This window comes from Lissotriton helveticus, chromosome 11 (genome assembly GCF_964261635.1).
Source record: "Lissotriton helveticus chromosome 11, aLisHel1.1, whole genome shotgun sequence".
Classification (NCBI taxonomy): domain Eukaryota; kingdom Metazoa; phylum Chordata; class Amphibia; order Caudata; family Salamandridae; genus Lissotriton; species Lissotriton helveticus.
In genome coordinates this window covers 418,311,452-418,334,193 of record NC_136072.1, presented here as the reverse complement: position 1 = coordinate 418,334,193, position 22,742 = coordinate 418,311,452, and the positions used below count along the sequence as shown (strand labels likewise).

The 22,742-nt window shown below is 46.0% G+C and overlaps 1 protein-coding gene across 1 annotated transcript in view; it reads left to right on the top strand.

The window, feature by feature from the left end:
- The window catches only part of PPP2R3A (protein phosphatase 2 regulatory subunit B''alpha), a 1,303,908-nt gene that overhangs the window by 119,071 nt on the left and 1,162,095 nt on the right, over positions 1-22,742 (top strand). The window lies entirely within an intron of this gene.

Sequence of the window (22,742 nt, the reverse complement as noted above, 5' to 3'; positions counted from 1 at the left end):
AAATAAGAAGGGTCTGATGGACGTAATGTAAATTGATACTTGTATAGCGCACTACTCACCCGCAAGGGTCTCAAGGCGCTTGTACGAATACCGCTGTGGAACCCATCCTGGCTTTCCCTGTGAGGTGTCCACTCCTGGGCACCCCCAAGGTGGAGGCCAGGCATCCTTAGCGTTGTGGGGGCCGTTGTGGAGATTAAGCAAGCTATTGCCCAGAGTTGCAGAGTGGGACTCCATGATTGGAATAGGCACCGAGGCGAGAATTATCTGGTCCGTGGAATTTTTGAGCCCAAGACCTGCCGAGGCGGGGAATTGAACCCTGGTCCCGGCTAGACCTTTGCATCAGGGTCTGCCGCTCTAACCATTGAGCCACACTTCTCCACTTGGTAATGGTATATTTCTTTTCTTAATCTGCCATCGAGGTGAACAATTTGGGTGAAAATATTTCCAGCTAAGAGGTTATTAGAGAGGAAACTAAATGTTAAGAAGTTACACCACCACATACATCAGTAGAGAGTGTTACAGAGCTATATGTGGTGAAAGAGCAGTGCAGGCCTAAGTTTCATAATGATGCAAGACAGGTGAAGAGTTCACTAGGAAATAGAGTGCATGATCAGCAAGGTCTTAGTTAAAGGAAACCCTGTGTTTGCAAGCTTAAAGACTCTATGGTTATAGTAAACAAGCGTATATTCTGTTTTCTCAGTAATTGAAAACTTGACTTGAAGGATAAGGGAAAGAGGTAGCGTTAGCCAAGGGTACACAGAATCTGATAAGAAGTTGCATGCAAAAAAAGCAAATACATGGTTTGTTAAGCATTGTTAGAATTACTATTAAGAATCTATAGAGAAAAGGTCAGGAGTTTGAAGACACAGGTGATGTGATGTTTTTGTAACAAACATGGGACTATTGAGTAACTTGTTCTTCACCTTTTGTGAAATCACATTGTTCATGTGACTATATAAGTGGCAGCCTGCAAGCAGTCATTTGAGAACAGCTGTTTACCTGTATGGCAATAGCTACTCTCCCTGCAGCGACGCTAAACCTGCTTTTGCCTTGCCAAGAGGAGTCTTGTCTTCTTTATTACAGTTGCCCCACAACACTGTCAAGTCTGTGGCAAGTGCTTACTTTTATTTAAACTACTCATGTATCAAGGAATATTGTCCTGTTCCTAGCCACAGACAAACAAGCAGAAGTTGCAGCAGCCTGCATCCCATCATAAATTGGCTGAACAACCTGGTACCAGGACTCCCTGCAAATTTGCTAGCAATACTCCATGATGAACCCAAAACCTTGCAACTTAAATGGTGCATGGACTCCGTAAGTTCCATCCTATGTTGGAATGTTGGGGAGAGAGTGGGGACTGTATTTGCTAGCAGTAGAGCAGAGGGTGAAATTTAAATACCTATGCATCACTCACAGATTTTCATATGGAAGCACGCAATCCAAATGGATATTTTTCTTTTTGTTTTTAGAAGTAGGTTTCCAGTTGCCCCCTGTGATCAGATAATCAACAACAACTGTGCCTTCCATGCATCAAGAGAAAACTCTCCAGAAGGCATTCCTCGCACTAACTAGCTCCTAAACTGAGAAATATGTTGCCTTTGAATTTAGAGAAATTGAGAACTGTCTAGGCTTTCTCTGTGCTTGAAAGTGTTTAGTTTTGTTAGGGTCCTTTTCAAGATTTTCCTCAATGAGGTGAAACTTTAGGTAATTGTAAATTGTGATAGTAAATTGCATTTATATAGTGCTTGCTATCCCTGTCGAGGAGTTTAAATGCTTTGCGGCAAGTAGCACGATACTCCGGAGCTCAAGGTTAGAGTTAAATAGTAGATGAGTTCTATGTGCTTCCTTTTTAGGTTTCGACCTGGCGAAAAGCTGGGCAAGCAGCGATTCGCGCAGGAGAAATCTTATGTCTTACACTGTGTGGCTGGGAATCTGCCCCTCTGTTCAATTGGCTAGCTCCATAAATGGAGGCTAGCCATTGGAACAGAGATCTGTCCGTCAATTGCGGAGCAGATTCGGGGGCATTCCGGCCATTTTTACTCATCCTGCCCCTTTGACAACGTCATGCGGCCGTGGGCGGGGTTTTTTTTTTTTTTTGCAAATTTGTTTTGGCCATTCCGCGGCCGACCTCCGCTGGAGGAAGTCCAGGTCCAGGTGAGTGCTGGCCGTTCCCGCCGCCCCCCCCCCCTCCCGCTGTCCGTGCTCCGCCCCCCCTCCCGCTGTCCGTGACCGACCATCTGTTTGTGTTTTAAGACCCTGCCGACCGCCGCCGGAGGAAGTCCAGGTCCAGGTGAGTGCTGGCCGTTCCCGCCGCCCCCCCCCTCCCGCTGTCCATGCTCCGCCCCTCCCGCTGTCCGTGACCGACCATCTGTGCACATCTAAAAGGTTTAGGTTCCTTTATTTCTTTCATGAATGTTGTTTTCATTATACTTTCATCTGCATGCATTCTAGTACAGGCTGTTTTCTGGAATTGTTATTCTCAAATTGTTTGTCCTTGCTTACGGTTGTCTGTTGACTGTCTCGCCTCATATTGTGCTGTTTGCTTTTCGCTATTCTTCAAATAAACGTATTCACGTGTTGGCAACAGAATTTCCCTTTGTCCCAGTCGTGATCACCATTGCGAAAAGTATTTATTTTTTCGTGAAGGAGCGGAAGGGGAGCTCTGCTCTAGCCCTACGGCGACACCGCTCCTGTCATTGCGGCTACCCCGCTCCGACACTACCAGGGCTGACTCTTGTGGGCACATACTCTATTTTTGGTGGCAGCCTGTGCCCGTTGTATACTTGGAGTGCACACATGCACGTCATCGGCAGATGCTGTATGCATGCCATAAGCAGTATTAGACATACATCCCAGTGCTAAACCAAGGTCTCAACGTTCTGTACAGAAGTTTACATGCTGCCATCGTTCTATCATCAGCAGCATAATTTTTCACCTGTGTCTTAGTACATGCATGGGCGTATTACTGTTTCTTGTATTTTCCCCGAATTTTGCTGGGCTGTTCCTTCCTCAAGCCTTATTTTTCAGCATTCAAAATGTAATGTGCCTAATTAAAACATCTTTTAAGTATGCAGCAATCCTGTAATCCACTGCCACCGTTATTACAGAATCCTGCGGACCAACACATGAAGTAGACAAATGGATGGGTTTATTAAAAAAATGTATGGTTTCAAGCTTTGTACTCCAAATGCATCATTCGATGCAGGAAAAAGGGTTTATTATTGCATGACATTAGAACTGAGACACAAGAGATTTTCGACAATTTGCCAGAGGTGGTATCCCCTCATCGTGTTGAAGTGTATGATAAGTTTCCTGAGGCTCTTGACAGCCTCAAATTGCACTTCACAATTGAACCCATATCGTCATGGAATGGTTTGATTTTTATTGTAAGCATTAATGGCCACTTGAACCCATGGAAAGTTATGTGGCGGGATTACATGTTTTGGCTGCTACATGCAATTTGGGCAATATTGCAGAACAAAGTTATCATGCATTGCCACAATACAAAAAAATTAATCAACTACTCAGACACAAAAATCCATCACATGCGGAGGTTGTGGAAGCGGCAGAGGGGATTGAAAGACCCGTCAGATCATACTTCTTAATGATGAGAAAGAAAGTCAGTTTGAAGTGGCAACTGGTTCAGAATTACACCCAACATAGGTCAACTTTGTTTTCTAACAAAGGTAAGTGTTACAAAAGTGGTTCTGGACCACATGACAATAAATCTTACCTTCATGCCTCGTCAAAAGAATGTTACAAATGTGGGAAAGGGGAAAATGCTTTCTAGTGTGTGCTGGTCTCATCGAAACGTACTATCCAAGAGTGTAAGATTGATTACCAAAATTAAACGGTTGACAAGAAGGACTTAGTGCTTGTTGCAGAAGGTTATGAGAATTTATCAACTGTAATTGACTCTGACCCAATTGCGAAGCCTTAATTGATGGAATTGAGACGGTGATGTTAGTTGACTCTGGGTCACCATTTTCTTTGATCTCTGAAGTGTTTTTAAGAAACAATGGAAAGGTATTATCTTAAAGATTAATAATATTAAGGATTATGGATATGGGAAGTCTACCATTAATATTCCTGGGTACTTTGTCGCTTCTATTTAATTTTTTCCATGACTTAAGGCCTCATCCAGCCCCTTTTAGGACGTCAGTGCGGCGGTGGGTGGGGTTTATTTTTTGACTCGTCGAGGTTTTATTTGGTCATTCCGCGGCCGACCGCCGACGGAGGAAGTCCAGGTCCAGGTGAGTGCTGGCCGTTCCCGCCGCCCCCCCTCCCGCTGTCCATGACCGACCATCTGTTTGTGTTTTAAGACCCTGCAATAGCCCGAACATGATATTAAATTGTACATAAACAAAATCGTAACATGACGTTGTTGCCTTTGTTTACTTTAATTAACAGGAACCGTGAACGCAGCTCTGGTGCACATCTAAAAGGTTGTTCTAATTACATTTGCTGTTTGAATTACGCACAGATTAAGGCTAAAAATACCGGCTTTGGGTGATTTTGCTTATTTATGTACCAGAGGGGGCATTAAAAAAACCGGCCAGATGGCAACCCTACAGGCGACATATGAAGCTTGCAAGCTACATCCTTCCCTTAATCAGCATATATCGCCTACTTGTCTTTCGACCCACACCCTCAATAGTTGCCTACATCTTGTCATCTCAGCAACCCCGCCCGCTAGCATTTCTACTGCGACCTCGCATTTCCGTCTCCTTCTACTCCAAATGAACTACACTTCCCGTTGTGCGCTGCGGGCTTGTTATTCTGTGACATCACGTGTTGCCGGATGAAGATGGCGGCACGCTGGAGCAGTGAGAATGTGGTGGTGGAATTCAGGGACTCTCAGGTGAGTTAGGGGCGGGCCTGGGACTTCAGGATAAGGAGAACCTACTGCATTGTGTCTTCTGGAAGCCTTGCATATCCACATAAGTTTTCCATTTTAACTGTATTTAGTTCTCTCCTGTGCGCTCTTATGTCACTCCCAGTCCGCATAGAGTTTGTGATGTGCAGTCTGTAGATTTGTCTCTTTTAACCTGTACGTGTGTGCGGTGAGACGTTCAAATGTTTGCGAGTAAAGGGAATGGATCATATTCGATCTGTTGTTTCTCCATCTGCTGTGCTCTCAAGTTTAGTTTCTTCTGCCACCGTTTTCTGTTTAACTGTCTCTTCAATGCTCGATGTTGGCTGGGTCAAAAGTAAAGATGCCCATTTAGATCTCAGAGCGTCTCTTCTTACTGTTGCTGAGTACATGTTGCCTGCGGTGCTCCCGCCCTGTCCTCGATGTTTGGTCTTATACACCCGAGCCTTTAGAAACGATTTAGGTTTTGCCTTGCCATTGACAACATGTACCTGGACTGTGTTTTGGAGTGGTTTCGTTATTCATCTTAACTAATACGTCGTTTTTTGTCTTAAACCAGGGAAAGCATTATGTTAGGGTAAGCATCATCATAAAATGCACACGCTCAGTATGTAATGAATTGCTACTATAATATGGTGGCTTGCATTATAGGTATTGTGTGTATAGATATATTTTTAATAATATAACTAACACATTAGATCTACACGCCTGCAAGTACAGTTATGTACTTTTAGTCCACGTGGCTCAGAGTAAAGAGTCTTCTACATATTATCTGTCATCTTTTTAGCCCCGCGGGCGGCTATTCAATGAACCCTATTCTCTCTGCATTGAAGATTTCACACACCTTTACAGCCCTGGTGTTCGCCGAAAGGCTGCGCAGCGCTGTGGTGCTCTGTGTGGGTGTGTGAGGCGGGGCTCGCAGTGTGTGGGGGGGCTCTGTGTGGGTGTGTGGGGAGGGCTCTGTGTGGGTGTGTGGGGGGGCTCTGTGTGGGTGTGTGTGGGGAGGCTCTGTGTGTGTGTGTGTGTGTGTGTGTGGGGCTCTGTGTGGGGGGGCTCTCTGTGGGTGTGTGTGTGGCATTTGCGAGAGATTAAGCTATTGCCATTGTAAATGACAATGCCATTTATTTATCTGTTTTCAAAACCAACACATAAATAAAATGTTGTCATTTACAATGCCAATGGCGCTAACTTTTGCAAAGGCGAAACCGTTGCATTGTAAATGCTTGTTTCCTTGTGGTTTAGTTTGTGTAAGTTTAAGATTGTGCTTTCAAATTCTCATGCATTTAGAAGTGTTTAGAGTAGGGATAGAATAAGGGAAGTGGATTAGAAAATGGAAGTTGTGAGTTGTTTTTGATGTAGTCATTTTAATGTCAATTTTACTGTCATAGAAAAAACATTATCCTGTTGCTACGTGGGTAGAAGAAACATTCTGCCTACATTACAAAAGATAAAATAAGGTTAACTTTGTTCCCCCTGCCTACCTTTCAAGTCAGGTGTGGGAGGGTGGTGGGCGAATTACTCCAGTGGAGGTAAAACTACATGCTCTTCTATGTCAGAACTACGGCCCCAAAATGTCCTCGGTAGCTGGCTATCCAAGAGCCACATCCCTGGCTTCCTGAAGGAATCATAATTAGCTTGTCCCTTCTCTGTGGGATGATAAGTTACCTGCCCCTAGTAAATGTTAGTTCTCACATTATATGGGTAATTGTTTGCAAACTTTCAGCCTTTTTCAATTGTACTTCTCATTTAATATCATCCATTCAACTCCTTAACTCCGGAGGTTCAAAATTGCCTGTAAAGGGCATCTTCTGGTGCTAGAAAGTCAAGAGAATTTACAGCTCTACCCCACACACAATCATTCCACTTTTTTAAAACAACTTTATTGGGTTTTGTTGGATCGATCGTAATGCATAGATGACATAATAAGATGGTTGCATAGCCTTTCAAGTGAGCCATCAGTGGGGCAGGAACAGTGTACATTCTTCAGTGCAAGGTGAACCACACATTGCTTACCACAGTATTCCGAACAATGGTATATTTCACCATTGGTGGTAGATGGGCCCATAACAGTGAATGATTTAACTTTTGTAACTCATGGATGGTAGAAAATAAAGCAAATTGAAACAAACTCCACCCCCCATTCACCCCTCCCGTCATCAGCCCCTCCCCCCGCCCTGTCTGCAAACTGTCATCTTTGCACTATGTCACTCTGGCGGGCCTCGGGGGTGGCTCCTCCGTTTGAGCAGAGGAGCGTCACCCCCACTAAGAAAAGCCCCTAGCCAGAGCTAAAAAATAAAAAGATAATAAAGTGTATTTATTACCATTTTAGTTTTAAGCAATCAACCTGTCCCAAACAGGGTGTCAGGACGGGGTGGGGCCAGTGCAGTCGAGTGGCAGCAGGGAGATGTTGGCTTAAGTTTAAAATGCACAGATCCCTTTGGCCAGCCGCCTTTGGCCGGCTGTCTTGTGACGGCCAGCCAGACATGTGCATTTTAAACTTCTCAGCTGGGTTAGAAGCTGGGTTAGAGAAAGCACAGGCCTCCAGTGCTCATGGGATCGATGAGTGAGGCTGCTCCCTCCAGTCCTGGCGCTGCTCTTATGCTGATGAGAACAGTCCCAGGAATGGTTAGGAGAGTTTGCTGGGTCCCACATTGGAGCCTGCCAGATGACCGAAAGAGGACGTCTTGTCACCTCACCCACCCTCGTTACATGCCAGCCGCCACTGTCGGGCCTGTGTGTAATTTAATAGAAATGTTGTTTGTTTGTATACAAGTGTAATCTATACCTCGACCCACAGTGATATCATTCATCATCACACAGTAGTTTTGCGCCGGAGTCCACCAGAGACAGTACTGTATAAAGAAATAAAGCAGTGTCAGTGGGTTCCATGAAGTAACACAATCATTCTGCTTAAATACGTTTATACATTGAACTAGATATACATATGTCTTTAAATGATCGTCTGACCTTGCCATCTGTTGGACATACATCAGCAGCACCTTCAGTCCATGCAATGAATGGACAATATTGGCTAATGTCAACAACCCTACCCATAACCCATTGAATTATACAATGTTTAGTGCTACTTCTGTTCAACATTGCTGCTCTAAATTTTGATTCTGCTGCTTCTGTAATTAAAATAAATGATAAATCTATGCGGTTATTATTCGTAAGCAGCTTTTTAGAAGAGGAGCCAGTGTTGTTATTGTGCAAGTTCCTCACAGCACACGCCTCTTAATACCTGTGAGAAAGGATTTATTTTCAGGAGATGAGAAGAAAATCAGTTGTGGCCGAATTGTTAGAAATGCATTTCATATACCCATTCCTAGCCAAACCGTGCATGAGGTACAGCAATTGCACACATTCATGAAATCAGGGTTTTCAGCAGGAAATAAACATTTTTATAAGTAGCCAGCTTCCAAAGAGCTCTTTAACCTCAGCAAGGAAACAAGGAGCGGCAACACCGTTGGTTTTGCTATGGTTTCTATGAAACGTTGAGAGCTGCTGGGCCTTTGCTAAAAAAACATTCAAAAAATATTTTTGGGTCTCAAAAAGCATTCACTGCCTTACTTGTCCCTGAAACTGAAGGAAATTTCGTTGTGTGCAGATGTGCCCCTAATGAAGGTCAAGAATGACATGACTCGCAGTATCATTGTCTCATGCTATAGTGGGCAGAAGAAAAATGTGAATGACATTAGACCAATAGACACAGAGAGCCTGTTGAAAGCCCCTAGAAGAATATATATCTATTCACTGAAAAAAATAAAGGTTACAGGGCCATTATAGTTAGGCTGACATTTCACTTGTACCAAACCAGAGAAATTCAGCAGTTATAGTTAGCTGAGCTAACTATAATTCGCGCCCACCGCAATGCACTGCTTATGACCTCACGTATTAGATGATTCATGACACAGTCAGTGACATCATTGATGACATCTCAAATGACCTCGTTGATGAGATCATCCAGTGACTGTGAATGTTTTTAAAAAGTTTGAGTGTTAAATGTATATGTACACCAAGGTGTACTTGTGAATCAGTGGGTGTATGAGTGCCTGTATGGATGTTTCAGTGGGGGCATGACTGACTGTATAAGTGAGTGATTAGATGTCTCAGTGAATGTATGGGTGAGTGACTAGGTTGTGCAAATGTCTATCAGTTTGTCAGTTTGTGTCTAAGTGGCTGTATGGTTTCCTGGGTGGGTTCCTGAGTGGCTGTATGGGTGATTGGGTTTCTGAGTACCTGTTTGAGTGTCTGTGTAGGGGGGTTAGGTGGGTGTGTGACTGCATGCATGGGTGAGTGAGTCAGTGGCGTTATGGGTCAGAAACGCGTCTACGAGGAGCTGTATAGGTGACTGAGTGTGTCTATGGATGTGTTGGTGAGTGAATATATGTGTCAGTGGCATATGGGCAAGTAACTGCATATGTGAAAGGCAGTATAGGTGAGTGTTGGAGTATATGAGTGACTGTATGTGTGAGTGAGCGATTGCGTGAGTGGCCGTATGTGTGTGCTTGTGTCAGTGACTTTATAGGTGAGTATGTGTTAGTATCTGTATGAATAAGTAAGTGTGTGTGTATGTGTGTGTGTATAACTGTATAGGTGAGTAAATGGTCGTGTAATTGACTCTATGGGTGAGTGACTAGATGTGCGAGTAGCTCTATGGGTGAATGACAGTGTGTTAGTTGCCCTATAAAATAAAAAATGGGTGTATGAGTGGATATATCAGTGGCTATATTGGTAAGTGAGTTGGTTATGAGTGGCTATATGTGTAAGTGAGTGGATGTGTGTGTAGACCTATGAATCAGTGAGTGGGTTTGTAAGTACTGGTATGGGTGTGTCAATGGGTTTGATAACGGTAGTGTGGATTTGGGGTGGGTGTATGAAAGGTTATATTGGGGTGTGAGTGGATGCTTCAGATTTTGTGGATGATGTCATCAGTGATGTAATCGGTGATGTCACTGCCTATGTCATGAGTGATATAATATGAGAGGTCATAAGCAGTGCATTGCGGAGGCGTGAATTCTAGTTAGTCCAGCAAACCATAACTGCAGAATTTCTCTGGTTTTGTATGAGTGAAATCTAAACCTAACTATAAAGTTCCTGTAACCTTTGTTTCTTTCAGTGAATTTCTAAGGTTTTTTCAATTCTATTTCTCAACTATAACGTCCCTGTAACCTTTGTTCTTTTTCAGTAAATTTATAAGATTTTTTATGTTAAGTATGTAGGCCATCGCAATGCACAGTGGGGGGATGGGTGGAACGCAGGTCCTGGCCAGGCATTGTGCTGCCCCACCCAAGGTTGCTGCTCATGTCCTCCCCGCAATCCATTGTTCAGATCCATGACCTTGCTCCCTCATTACAGCTGTGTGTGTCAGTTGTTCTGCCACTGCCCTTCCCACCTGCCCTAAACAGTTAGCTTGCCTTATCTTCCTCCTCCCTACCCTCTGTTGTCAGAATTCATGCACCAACCCCCTCCCTCCTGCCCCACTGCATAGTCCAGTGTGCTGCCACTGCCCTCCATTTAGCTTGATGTCTCTGACCACCATTGCACAAGTTTATGCCCCATCATTGCCCTCCTGCTTAGCCCCTGTGCTTAGCTTGCTGCCCCTACTCTCCTTCCCCCGTCCCTCCAATGCCTGTATGCATGCCTCTGCTCCCTCCTTTCTGCCCACCATATTCCATGGACCTGCCACCCTCCTATCTCCTCTGAGCATTCCGTTGAGCTGCCACTGCCCCTCCCACCTGCCTAGCGTGGTCAGATGGCTGCTGCCTGTCTCTGCCACCTCGACCCTGCCTCTCCACGTTCCATGCCCCTATCCCCTCCCTCCTGACCTCCATGGTCCCTCCATTCCCTGTTGTGCAGCAATTGCTCCTCCTGCCTGTCCTGCGTGGTCTGTTGTGAAGCCCCTTTCCCTGACGTCTTTCGTCTATGTCCAGCCCCTACCCCTCCCTTCTGCCCTTCACTGTCCTTTATGCATACCACTGCCCCCTACCTCTTACCCACCATAGCAGTTGTGCTGCCACTAACCTTCCCGATTGCCATGCATGCTGCCACAGCCCCTCTCGTGTACCCTTTGTGGTCTGCTTCCTGCCCCTGACCCCCTCTGAACTTCCCTCCCTTTCCTGTGTGTATGCAATTATAGTCTCACTGTTGCCCTCCATGATGTATTGTGCCTCCAGTGCCCATTTTGCCTGCCCTCCATGGTCTGCTTGCTGCTCCTGCCTGCCCCCTAGCCACCTGTTTTCCATGTGCAGAGCCCTATCCCCTCCCTCCTGCCTTGTCTTGTTCGTTATCGTGCCTCTACCCCCTCCCTCCTGCCCTTCATGGTCCGTTATGCTGCAACTGTCCTCTTGTCTGTCCTGTATGGTCATCTTGCTGCCTTTGCCTCTTTTCCCTCTGCTCTCTGTTGTCCATCTACATAGCCCTGTCCCCTCCCTATTGCTTTCCACGGCCTATTGTGCTGCACCGCAGTCCCGCTTGCTCTGTGTGATGTATTGTGCTTCTGCAACCCCTGACTCCTGCCTTGTAATGTCAGTTTGGTGCCCCTGCCCATCTCCCTCCTGCCCTATCTTATCGGAGTCCATGTCCCTACCCCATTCATCGCACTTGCCAACATTTTAGACTTGGTAAGAGACCGATTAAAATAAATAAATAAATAAAACCCTTAGGAATTGATTTTACCCATTGACAAAGAAGAGATTTTAGCAGGAGACCAAGAAAATTAAGCCCTTTTGCGCTTAAAAACATCTCGAGTCTCCTACCTGAATCTGGTCTGTCAACGCAACAAGGAAATGATGTTTAGGGATTGCCTTGACACGATTATTTCAAGGGAAAAAATGTATTAATCTCCTGTATTGGAACAAAGTCCCCCAATGTTATTCGCCTAAAGTCTTTTATTGTGTAAGCACACACGGAGCCTTCCTCGATTTCTTCCCATCTCTTTTAATATCTTTTTTAGATATAAAAATATATGGGTATAATTTTTAGAACACAAACAACATTATACATACACAACTCTGTAATCCAACAAAATAACTCCTAGACCTTTCTGTACCCATCAGTTTTAACCCGGTTGCAAAGATAACATATAAGCAATCTCGGGGGAGGTAATCCTATTGCACACAAAATATCTGAGGGAAACTTCTCTACTCAATCCATATATTGTGTGTATTATCACATTCGTATATACATTTTTAATTCATTGGATTCCTCCTCTTCTTGTGGTCGACGCATTTCGGCCCATTGGTTCGGGCCTCATCAGGAAATGGGTAGCACAAACACCACCCAAACAAATGAATACATTTGAGCAGGCCTAGGGCAAACCTTTGTCGATCCCCTGTAATGGATCGCCACAAATACTTTTTTTATTTTTTTTTTTTTTATTTTTTTATAAAAACTTTTATTGAGCAATAAAATAAGAGGTACAGAGATGGGCCTACAACCACACGGGCTGGCCGCTAGTAGCAACGCACAACATAAATAGCGAACGATCATTCCCGTGGCCGGGCACAAGGAAGATACCAATTATTGCTCGAAGCATAGGACAGGACATGACAATTTTTATAATAATCATGAAAACAACAAACTCTAAAACAAGGCGAATACACAGTAATCAAGTCAGCCCAGGAGGCGGAGGGGAAAGCAACTAATCAGGAAGACAAAAGCAAAGCAATGAAACTCGGCATGGCCGGGGGGCCAGCGGGGAGGGCAGGAAAATCCTAAAACCATATGAAAAATTTTCGGGAATGTCAGCCTAGGGAGATAGGGTCATATCTGGAGCGTCAACCAGGGGAGGGGCACAAATATCTCCACGATATGCGTTCCACTGACCCCAAATCTTCGTCCATGCCCTGGGTCTGCCCCTAGCCACATAGACGGTCTTCTCTCGGAACATGGACCAGTCCATGTTATCCTCCCACACCGAAACTTCGGGAGGTCTGGATGCACCCCAAAGTTGCGCAATGTCCCGCTTCGCGACCATGTATCCCAAGGCCGCCCATCTGGTCTGGGCCACAGAATAGTCGGTGGGTTCCCACACGGTCAACAGGCATCGTCGGGCCTCAGGCCGCAGGGTAATACCAGTCACAACAGTCATCACCGCAAGCACATCAATCCAGTAGGCTGCTACCACCGGGCACTCCCAAAGAATATACAGAAATGTGGCACTCATCCCACAACCACGCTTACATAGACCATCCGGGGAAAAACCCATCACAACCAGACGCGGACCAGTTACATACACCCGGTGGAGGATCTTAAGTTGAACCAAACGGAGACGGGCGGGGATGGCGACCTCCTTCGGAGAAGAGAGTGCCGACTGCCAATCCTCGTCATCCAAGTCCAATCCGTCATCGACCCAAACCTCCCGAAGTCGGACCAATAAGTCAGCGCGATTATTAATAAGTTTCTTGTAAATAAGGGAGATAGTGCTATCGGGCAGGTGTCCATCCAGTATACGATCCTCATGGGGAGAGGACTCGGGCAGGGTCACATCAGGAGTCAGAACTGAGGCCAGGGCATGCCGGACCTGCAAATACCGAAAAAACTCTCTATCACTCAAGTCATATTCTGCCTTAAGGGCCTGGAAAGACTTCACTTTACCCTGCACACAAACGTCACCCACTTTACATATCCCAATCATATCCCAGCGGTCAAAGCCCTTAGTAGACCAGAGACACCCCAAACGTTCAGAAGCATAAAGCGGGGTCGCCATTGTCAGTCGGTTCTCCCATCCCAAACTCACATTCGCGGCGCGCCACACATTGACTGCGATCCTGGATGGGCCCACAAGATGGCGCCCGGCCGATCTGGAATAAAGCGCTCTATTAAAATCCCCTCCCGGCAGCTGGAGTCTATCCATCTCAAAGGCCGGATCTCGACCCGGGGAATACATTACGTGATTAATGGCAGATAGCTGGGCAGCCCAATAATATCTCTCGATATCGGGGAGCGCCATGCCCCCGTCATACCAGGGGATAGTAAGTTTCGCAAGGGCGATACGTGGACGCCCGTCCCAGATCAGTTGCCTTTGAAGACTCTCGATCTCCCGGAAATAGGTAGCGGGAATGTCGTCATAAGAATTTTGAAGCGCGTATAGGAATCGCGGCAAAGACATCATTTTAAAAAGGGCAGCCCTGCCTAGAGGAGACAGGGGTAGCTTACGCCAACGGGCCACATCCAGTCGCAGTCTAAGAAGCGGGGGAAGGAGGTTACGCTCGAACCGGAGTGAGGAGTCCAGCGTGATAAAAATCCCCAAATATTTGAAGCCAGAGTGGACAACCTGGATAGGAAACCTGTCCGGTAATGGGGGCAAAACACCCGAGAGAACATATACACAGGACTTAGCCCAATTAATAACCAGACCCGAGTTAGCACCAAACGAAGTAAGAACGTCAAATAAGACATTTAAAGATTTATGCGGGGAAGTAAGATACAGAAGAATGTCATCCGCGTAAAGCGAGACGCGGTCTTCAAAATCCGGTGACCAACGGATCCCTTTGAGTGAAGGTTCCCATCGAAGCCACGCAGCCAACGGTTCCAGAGCAAGCGCGAAAAGCAACGGAGACAGGGGGCACCCCTGACGGGTCCCCCTACCAAGACAGAAGGGGACAGAAACTCGACCGTTTACTACTACCTGTGCCAAGGGTTCGGCGTATAACAACTTCACCCAACCAATAAACTCAGGCCCAAAACCGAATTTCTCAAGAGCTGCCCAAAGATAGGGCCACTCTACCGTGTCAAAGGCCATCGAGGCGTCCAGCGAAGCCAAAATGGCCGGCTCTGTCAGTAGCCCCACCCTCGCAACAGCTCCGTGGAGACGGCGTAGATTGAGAGCCGTGTTGCGATGCGGGATAAATCCGGACTGATCCGGATGAACCAAGCCACTAATGACCGTCAAGAGGCGGGTTGCCAGGAGCTTAGCCAGGACCTTGGGTTCAACATTCAAAAGGGAAATGGGCCTGTAAGACGAACAAAGGTCCCGAGGTTTACCTTCTTTGGGAATAACAACTATCGTAGCCAAACGCTGATCATATGGGAGAATACCCCGTTCGCGGGATTCCAAAAACATGGCACGAAGATAGGGCGCCACCTTGTCAGGACGTAGCTTGTACAATTCAATTGGCAATCCATTCGGGCCCAAAGCCTTGCCCGAACGGAGTGAGCGAATGGCCGTCGCTATCTCGTCCGTAGTAAAAGGGGACTCCAAAGAGACTCGGTCTAAATCGGAAACACTGGGCAGAGCTATATCACGCAACAAAAGGCGAGAGTCATCAACATCCCGTTCAGACACAGGGGTATAAACCGCACGAAAATAATCCGCAAAACATTCAACTATTTCAACCGGGTCTGTCACTCCCAAGCCACTCGAAGTCTGAATCACAGGCACCACACGATTCGCCCTCTCCGTCTTATCCAACCATGCCAGTAATTTACCCGCTTTGTCCCCCACATCATACAAACGACCCTGTTGCTCCCGAAACATCAGTTTAGCCGCATCTGTGACCAAAGACTTATAAGCAAATTGCTTCAGACCCAGGGCGTGGAGTTTATCAGATGTAACGTTCGATTCTAGGGCAGCCTCTATCTCAGCAATCTCCCTCTCAAGGTCTACCACCTCCCGATTCCTCGCCTTCTTGGATTCGGCAATAAGGGCGAGGGCCTGCCCGCGGATCACTGTCTTAAAGGCCTCCCACAGGGATACAGCAGAGGAGACGGAACCCTCGTTGTCCAAAAAATAATTGTCCAAAGACTTAATCAAGAGATTGCGGGTCTCGGGGGAGGTGAGGTACCATGGGTTGATAGGAGCCACCCGGCCCGCCGCCTCCACCTCCACCCCCACCTCAAAACAAAGCCAGAGCGGGGAATGATCAGAGATGCCCCGGGGAAGGTGCCTAATCTCACGAACCGCTGGCGACTGCGCCGCAGGCATCAGGAAATAATCCAGTCTAGACAGACTCCCATGGGCCCCAGAGTGGAAAGTGTATTGAAGCTGAGTAGGATGCATAAGTCTCCAGCAATCCACCAAGCCGAACGTATCCAGAAACCCACCCAGCCACTGTCGGGATAAAGGGGTGTCCCTATGGGGGTGACGATCATGTAGACCGGAGAGCACAGAATTAAAGTCACCTGCTATGAAGAGAGTACTATCAGGGAGGTTCAACAACACACGGCCCAAATCGGAAAAGGTAGAGGTCTGTAGACCAGGGGGAACATAAACGGCAAACAAGGAAAGGGTTCGACCCTCATAGCGACCCACGAGGACGGCGTATCGCCCCCGATCATCAAGGATCACATCATCAATAGCTAGGGGGAGGGAAGCCCGAACAAGGATACCCACCCCCCTGGAACCCGTGGTAAACCCCGAATGTGCGGCGAGGCGATAGCCCCACCTATTCATTGCACGACATGTATTGCCTACCAAGTGAGTCTCCTGCAGAAAACCAATATCTGGAGACAAACGTCGTATACATCGCAACACCACACCCCGCTTAATACGATCCCCCAGACCATTAACATTCCACGAAATAAACCTCAACCCGCTACCCCCCATCCCATAAAGTAACGCCGCAACCCCCCTCCAATGAGCATGACATCAAAAACATCATTAGCAAGATAGAATCGCCTTGAGAACACAACACACAAACATCAAACTTCCCATCCACCCACCCCCCAACAATCAAGAAAACACCCCCCACCCTGCACCCCTGCAAGAAGCTAAAAAGCCACCCCAACATGCAGTGTGCCTGTTGCCCAAGAACCCCCATTCTACAAAAAGACCCCGGAGGAGGAAAGGCTCTGACCCACCCGCCACCCCAACAAGAAAAATAACAAAGAGATCACTCAGACAGCAGAGGCACTTGGGCATAGAATCCCAGAAGAAGTTACTTGACACGAGGACCCGGGCATAAACAAACAGTTCAGCTCTCTACACCACCCTCAGCACCACCCGGGTGGGCGGCGGACTCAGCCGCAGGGGGTCGATCCGGCAGGGAGTCCAGCCAGTCATTCACAGAATCAGGCCGATCAAAGAAAAAGGTTTGTTCATTGTACTCAACTCGCAGCCTGGTCGGAAAAAGCATAGCGTAGCGCAGTCCCATGTCCCGGAGACGCTTCTTGACTCCACGGAATCCCATACGCTGTTTCTGCACAAGTTGAGAAAAGTCCGGATAAAAGTTCACCGTGGCGTTCTCAAAGGCCACCGGGCCCTTCACACGTGATGCCTGCAGGATAGCGTCCCGATCCCTATAGTGGAAGAGTTTCGCAACAATAGGCCTCGGCGGGGCGCCAGGCTTACCTTGGCCTCCCGGAACACGATGGGCACGCTCCACTGCGAAGAACTTACTCAGCCCAGACGGAGAGAGGTAGTTCTGGATCAGGTCCTCAACCAGGAGATCAACAGAGTGCGGTTCTGGATTCTCCGGAACGCCGACCACACGCACATTACAGCGACGTGCCCTGTTCTCAAAGTCCTCCAAGCGCCGGGTCATGAAATCGTTCACCCTACGGAGATTGCCAATCTCTGTCTGTATCTCCGAGACGTCTGCTGTGAGGCTGGATGACTTGAGATCCAATGACTTCACCTTCTCATTGGTTTTAGATAGGTCGGCCCGAATCAAGTTCACATCAATGGCCACGGTGTCGATTTTGTGGGCCAAAGCTTCATATTGTTGACCTATCGTTTCCTTTATGCCAGAAATGGCGCCCATGATGTCCTGCAAGGACGGTTCCGTTGATGCGTCTACGATGTGATCAACCGCACTTGGGCCAGGCAGGGCGGCTCCGGGGGACCCCTTCGCATGGGTGTAACGGTCCATAACGTTAGACTGGACGGGGCCCCCACGCAGGGGCGTCTTGGTCTTTCGTGTCTCTCGGTCCCCTCTGCCCGCCATGTCGGAAACCGCGCCACCAGGAGACTCACTCGACCCGATGGAAATGGCCACAGGAAAGTAGGGCGTCGGGACCAGAAGGCCGCTGCAAGGGTACCACTAGGAGAGGACCAGCTTGAAAGGAGAATAAGCCAGCCAAAGGCCCGACAGCCGTACCGTGTGCCGGATCCAGCCCAGGCCAGACTCCCCTGCCAGATGTCTCAGTCTGAGGCAGAATCGAAACCGAAACTTAAGAGGGGGACCCACAAGTCCAATCCCCCTGCCGTTGTTGTTCAACTCCGAGTCGGCCAGAGAACCTCACCAAGTCCCGGGCACACCCCAAGGGCGGACCCCGAAAGTTCAAATCGCCATATCTTCGGCGCTCCGGGTCCAAATCAAATTCCAAAAATCACAGGAAGATCAGCCCAGCGTCCTCTACATAAATCCTCGTGAAGAATCAGGATATGTTCAGGATATCATGCCGGGAGTGGCGGGGGTCCGGGGAGCGCTGTGCTCACGCGGTCATCACGGATGCCCGCCAAGCTCCTCCCGCCACAAACACTTTTAAATAATTTGCTATTTTTATGTTTTTTTTATCTAGTTGATCACTTGATTACATGTTACACTTAAGAGCGAGGATGTGGTGTTATGTCCAGAGCTGCATACTTTGCAACTAAGTTACCAGGTTTGGGTTTCGGTGTCTGCACAGCATCCTGTGATTCAGAGCAAATCCCTTAATCTCCGCATGCCCAAAACCAATATGAATGTGTCCTTGTGTAATGTAACTGATGCTCTTTTAAGGCACTCCAATACCTTCAGGTCAAAACTGCGCTATATAAACCTGCAAAAAAACGAAAGAATTAAGGGCTAGATGTATCAAAATTGGATTTTGCGGGTCTATAATAGCGAATTTTACCGATTCGCTATTATAGACTCGCAAAATGCAATGTATGTAGGTTTCAGCTAATTTTTTGCTATTCCTACACATTCCTTATTTGGTACTCGCAAATAAGGAATGGCTTTCCATTCATTTCTATGGGCCTAGAGGCCCATAATCGGCCCATTAGCAAACGGTAATACACTTGATACATCTGGCCCTAAGTGTTTTGCACTCTTATGTAATTGGGCTACATTTGGGTGATATCTGGGCTATATTTGGGTTCTTTTTGGGTAAGGAGGCCATCATGGGAGACTTATGTGTTATCAAGCTCCCTAGTTTCTTTATTTACTGCAGTATCCTCAGTAGAAAAGGCTTTCAGTTTTCTATTTCACTTCCATCAAGATGACGTTCAGATGTGGCACACTTTTGGCAAAAATTTAGAATGTCAGATGTATCAAAATTGGATTTTTTGCAATTCCTACACATTCCTTATTTGCGACTCGCAAATTGTGAGTCGCAAATAAGGAATGGCTTCCCATTAATTTCTATGGGCCTAGAGGCCCATAAGAATGAATGGGAATTGCACGCGCAATAGGTACTTGCAAATTGCACATGCAATTTTAGGGGTGCAAGGGGGCCACAAGACCACCCTGATGTGCCACTGAAATATGAATATGTGCACATATGGCGCATACCCTAAGTGCATGTATGTGTGCCACATAGCACTTAGAAAAATGCAAAATTGTGTATTTTTTCTAAGGCTGTGCAATTTACCACCAACTTGAAGTTGGTGGTAAATTGCGATTCCTTAAAGCAGGGTCGCAATTGAAAAAGCGCTTCCTGCATTGCGAGAATTGCAAATTGCAATTCTCTAAATGTATTCCCTATTTTGCGATTCCCTTTTGGAATGATACATCCAAAAAGGCTTTTTCCTGTTCTCAAACTGGCCGATTTGCAGAATCGGCCCATTTGCGAAAGGTAATACACTTGATACATCTAAGTGTTTTGCACACTTATATAATTGGGCTACATTTAGGGGATCTGGGCTATATTTGGGTTCTTTTGGGTATGGCGACCATCATGGGAGACTTATTTGTTATCAAGCTCCCTAGTTTCCTTATTTACTGCAGTATCCTCAGTAGAAAATGCTTTCAGTTTTCTACTTCACTTCCATCAAGATGACGTTCAGATGTGGCACACTTTTGACAAAAATTTAGAATGTCAGCACTCTAGTTACTTATTAGAACATTGTAAAGCTGCTAATCACTTAGGAGTTCACTGACTGTTTGCTGCTGGTGTTGAAAGTGTATGGTTCAATCTGCATGTCGGTATGTTTTAATGAAATAGAAGAGGAAGATATTTGAGAATTAACTTAACATGTGTTCTCATTTTTCTTTCTACAGTGCTAACCATACTTTTTATGACAAACTGAACCCCCTCATGTTGTCCCTTTCTAAATTGACTGTTTTATGTTTTACCAGTTTGATTCGGTCAACATGGCTTCAGGTGAGCCATAGTTTTGTCATATGTAACACTGTTAGCACTCTAGTTGTTTATTAGAACACTCTAGGAGGCTGCAGTAGTACACAAAGGAATCAACTGACAAGCCGCTCCAGTAGGAAGTACATGATCCACTGAGAATGTCCGACTTCATCTTCATATGGCTGAGAAAAATAGAATGAATTTACAGAAAATATGCTGTCATTTTACTTCTGATCACGTTCCATAAACTCTATGATAAAATAGTGAAACAACAGTTTTCTCTCAAACATGATTCATGAAATCCCAGCAGAAGGCTTTCTCACTGGATAAAATCACCTTAGAACACACCACAATTCCTAAAATTAGTATCGTACCTTCAACAATTGATTTATATTGGAACTAAAATCTGTTATCACCCTTTATATGTTCTCTTTTTTTGTGACCCACAAAACCTGCCATTCACTACAATGCATTTCAATGGGGTGCTATTATGTATATTGGTCCCAAGGTGGCTGCCAACACCTCCTTGGTGAAATGCTGGCAGCCAATCAGATCCCACCATGAGATGTGTGCTTAGACTCCACCCAGGTATGCAAAGTGGTTTTCCTTCAATATTTCCAAATCTATTGAACGGATTTACACGAAATAACAAAAAGCGAGATCCAGGAGTGAAATCTACCTTTCTGTCAAATTTGGTGTTATTCCGTCCAGCGGTAGGGCTACAGGCGTATGTAAAGACTCTATGGGAATTAACATTGGAAACACACTTGTTTTGAGCATCCCCCTTTTTTGCAACCCCCGCATGATGAATCACCCCAAAACTGTCCATGCACAACTAGAATTACCGGGGCACTTTTAAAATAAATGTTGTTTAGATTCATTAAACGGCACTAAAGATGTAGGCAAGTCAAAAAATTATTTTGCTATGGAAACATAGTCCTAACTATAACTACCTACTGATGAACGACAGTAGGTAGTGTGTGTGTATCTGTGTGTGTGTGTGTGTGTGTATTTCTAGAAAAATCTAGAGGTCTTAGGAGAACTAAATAAATGTAATTTTAATTATATAGCATTATTTTCATTTGTTTTGCTTTAAGGTACTAGCTCCCACTATCCCAGATCAGAAACTAAGGAGCTGTATTTAAAAAATTCCCTAAAGTGTTGGTGGTAATTGTAGTAAAAAGTACTTCCACATGCAAGATGGAAGAGCTTTTGGTGAAAATGTGATGCTGGTCCGGCTGCCAACCTATGGCGGCTACTCAGCATTGTTTTTGCTATTCAGATATGTAGTGCAGTGAGACTATGTGCACTAGGACCCTTGCGGTTAATCGGACTCAACACGGAATTATGTAACTAGCTGGTTGGTGTTAAAGTACATTATTAACGGTTATGATGTAATGAGAAAGCACTATGTGATTGTATGCTTATGAATAAAGACGTACAATCCAGAAATTCATGTGTGGTGTATTTCTTTGCATGCTTCCTGGGCTGGGGAGGATGCTACAACTGGCGGCTAGTAGGGGATCTGTGCCCTGAAGAAACAAGACAGCTCTCCCTGAGAGTTTGCAATGCGACAGCAACCGGCTTGTGTGTGTCACATTTGTCATGGTTGGTGAGAAGTAGTTCGACATTGGCGTCGATCGAGTCAAATCCCAGCTCCAGGCCATATACGGCCCTCAAAGAAGTTGAAGGCCTTGAGGAGGAGCGCATTCAAAAAGCCCGCAGAAATCCCTGATAAGGCCAAAAGAAGAGAGACTGCAACATCATAACAGAGCCATCATTGATACAAAGCAAAAAGCTATAGGCAATGATGAAGAGGCACAAGTGACAAAACAAGTTACTTACCGTCAAAGAAGATGGTGCTTTGCGACCTCCTATCAGTCATGACTAACCAAGTACAAGCCCATGATCAGTGCTTGCAGAAGGTACCGACCCAAAAGAACAGCTGACATCATCTGACCAGCATGTGCTCTCGATGGTAGTAGAAAAGAGCGCGAAGTACGATACAGCTGTGTTTCTGAAACCACCACCTCCATCATTCGAATCCACTGAGAAACAGTATATTTTGGCACCAGGTGGACAGCATGGATTGAGAAGTGTGATGATTTCATAGATGTCCTAGATGTAGATGATAAGAAAATCTTTAAATATTAAAAGAACCGAGCCAGTGACTGAGTGAAAGAAGTGCTGAAGAAAATCTCACAGACTGATGCAATATCGTACCACCGAGTCAAAGAAGCATTGAGAACCAAGTTCAATCCGATGCCTAATGTAGACTACGAAAAGCATATTTTCAATCAAGCAAGACAGCAAGCTGGTGAAACGATAGATGAGTTTGTTGAAAGACTTGATGTGCTTATTAAACACTTCAAGATTAGTGAATATAATGCTGAAGAAGCTATACGTCTCCACGTCATCAATGGCTGTCTTTCAGACTCTTTCAGGAGATGCGTGTTGAGAGAGACACTCAGCTTAGAGAAAGTACTAATGACTGCAAGGGCTGAGTAAAATGCAGATTGACATATTAAAGCTGGAATAGAGAAAAATGAATCGGTGTTGGTCATGAAAAGCAAGCACAAGGACAAGGTATATGCATGCAAGTTGACCCCTCCAAAGAAGAAGTCACTTTGTTTCCGATTTTGGA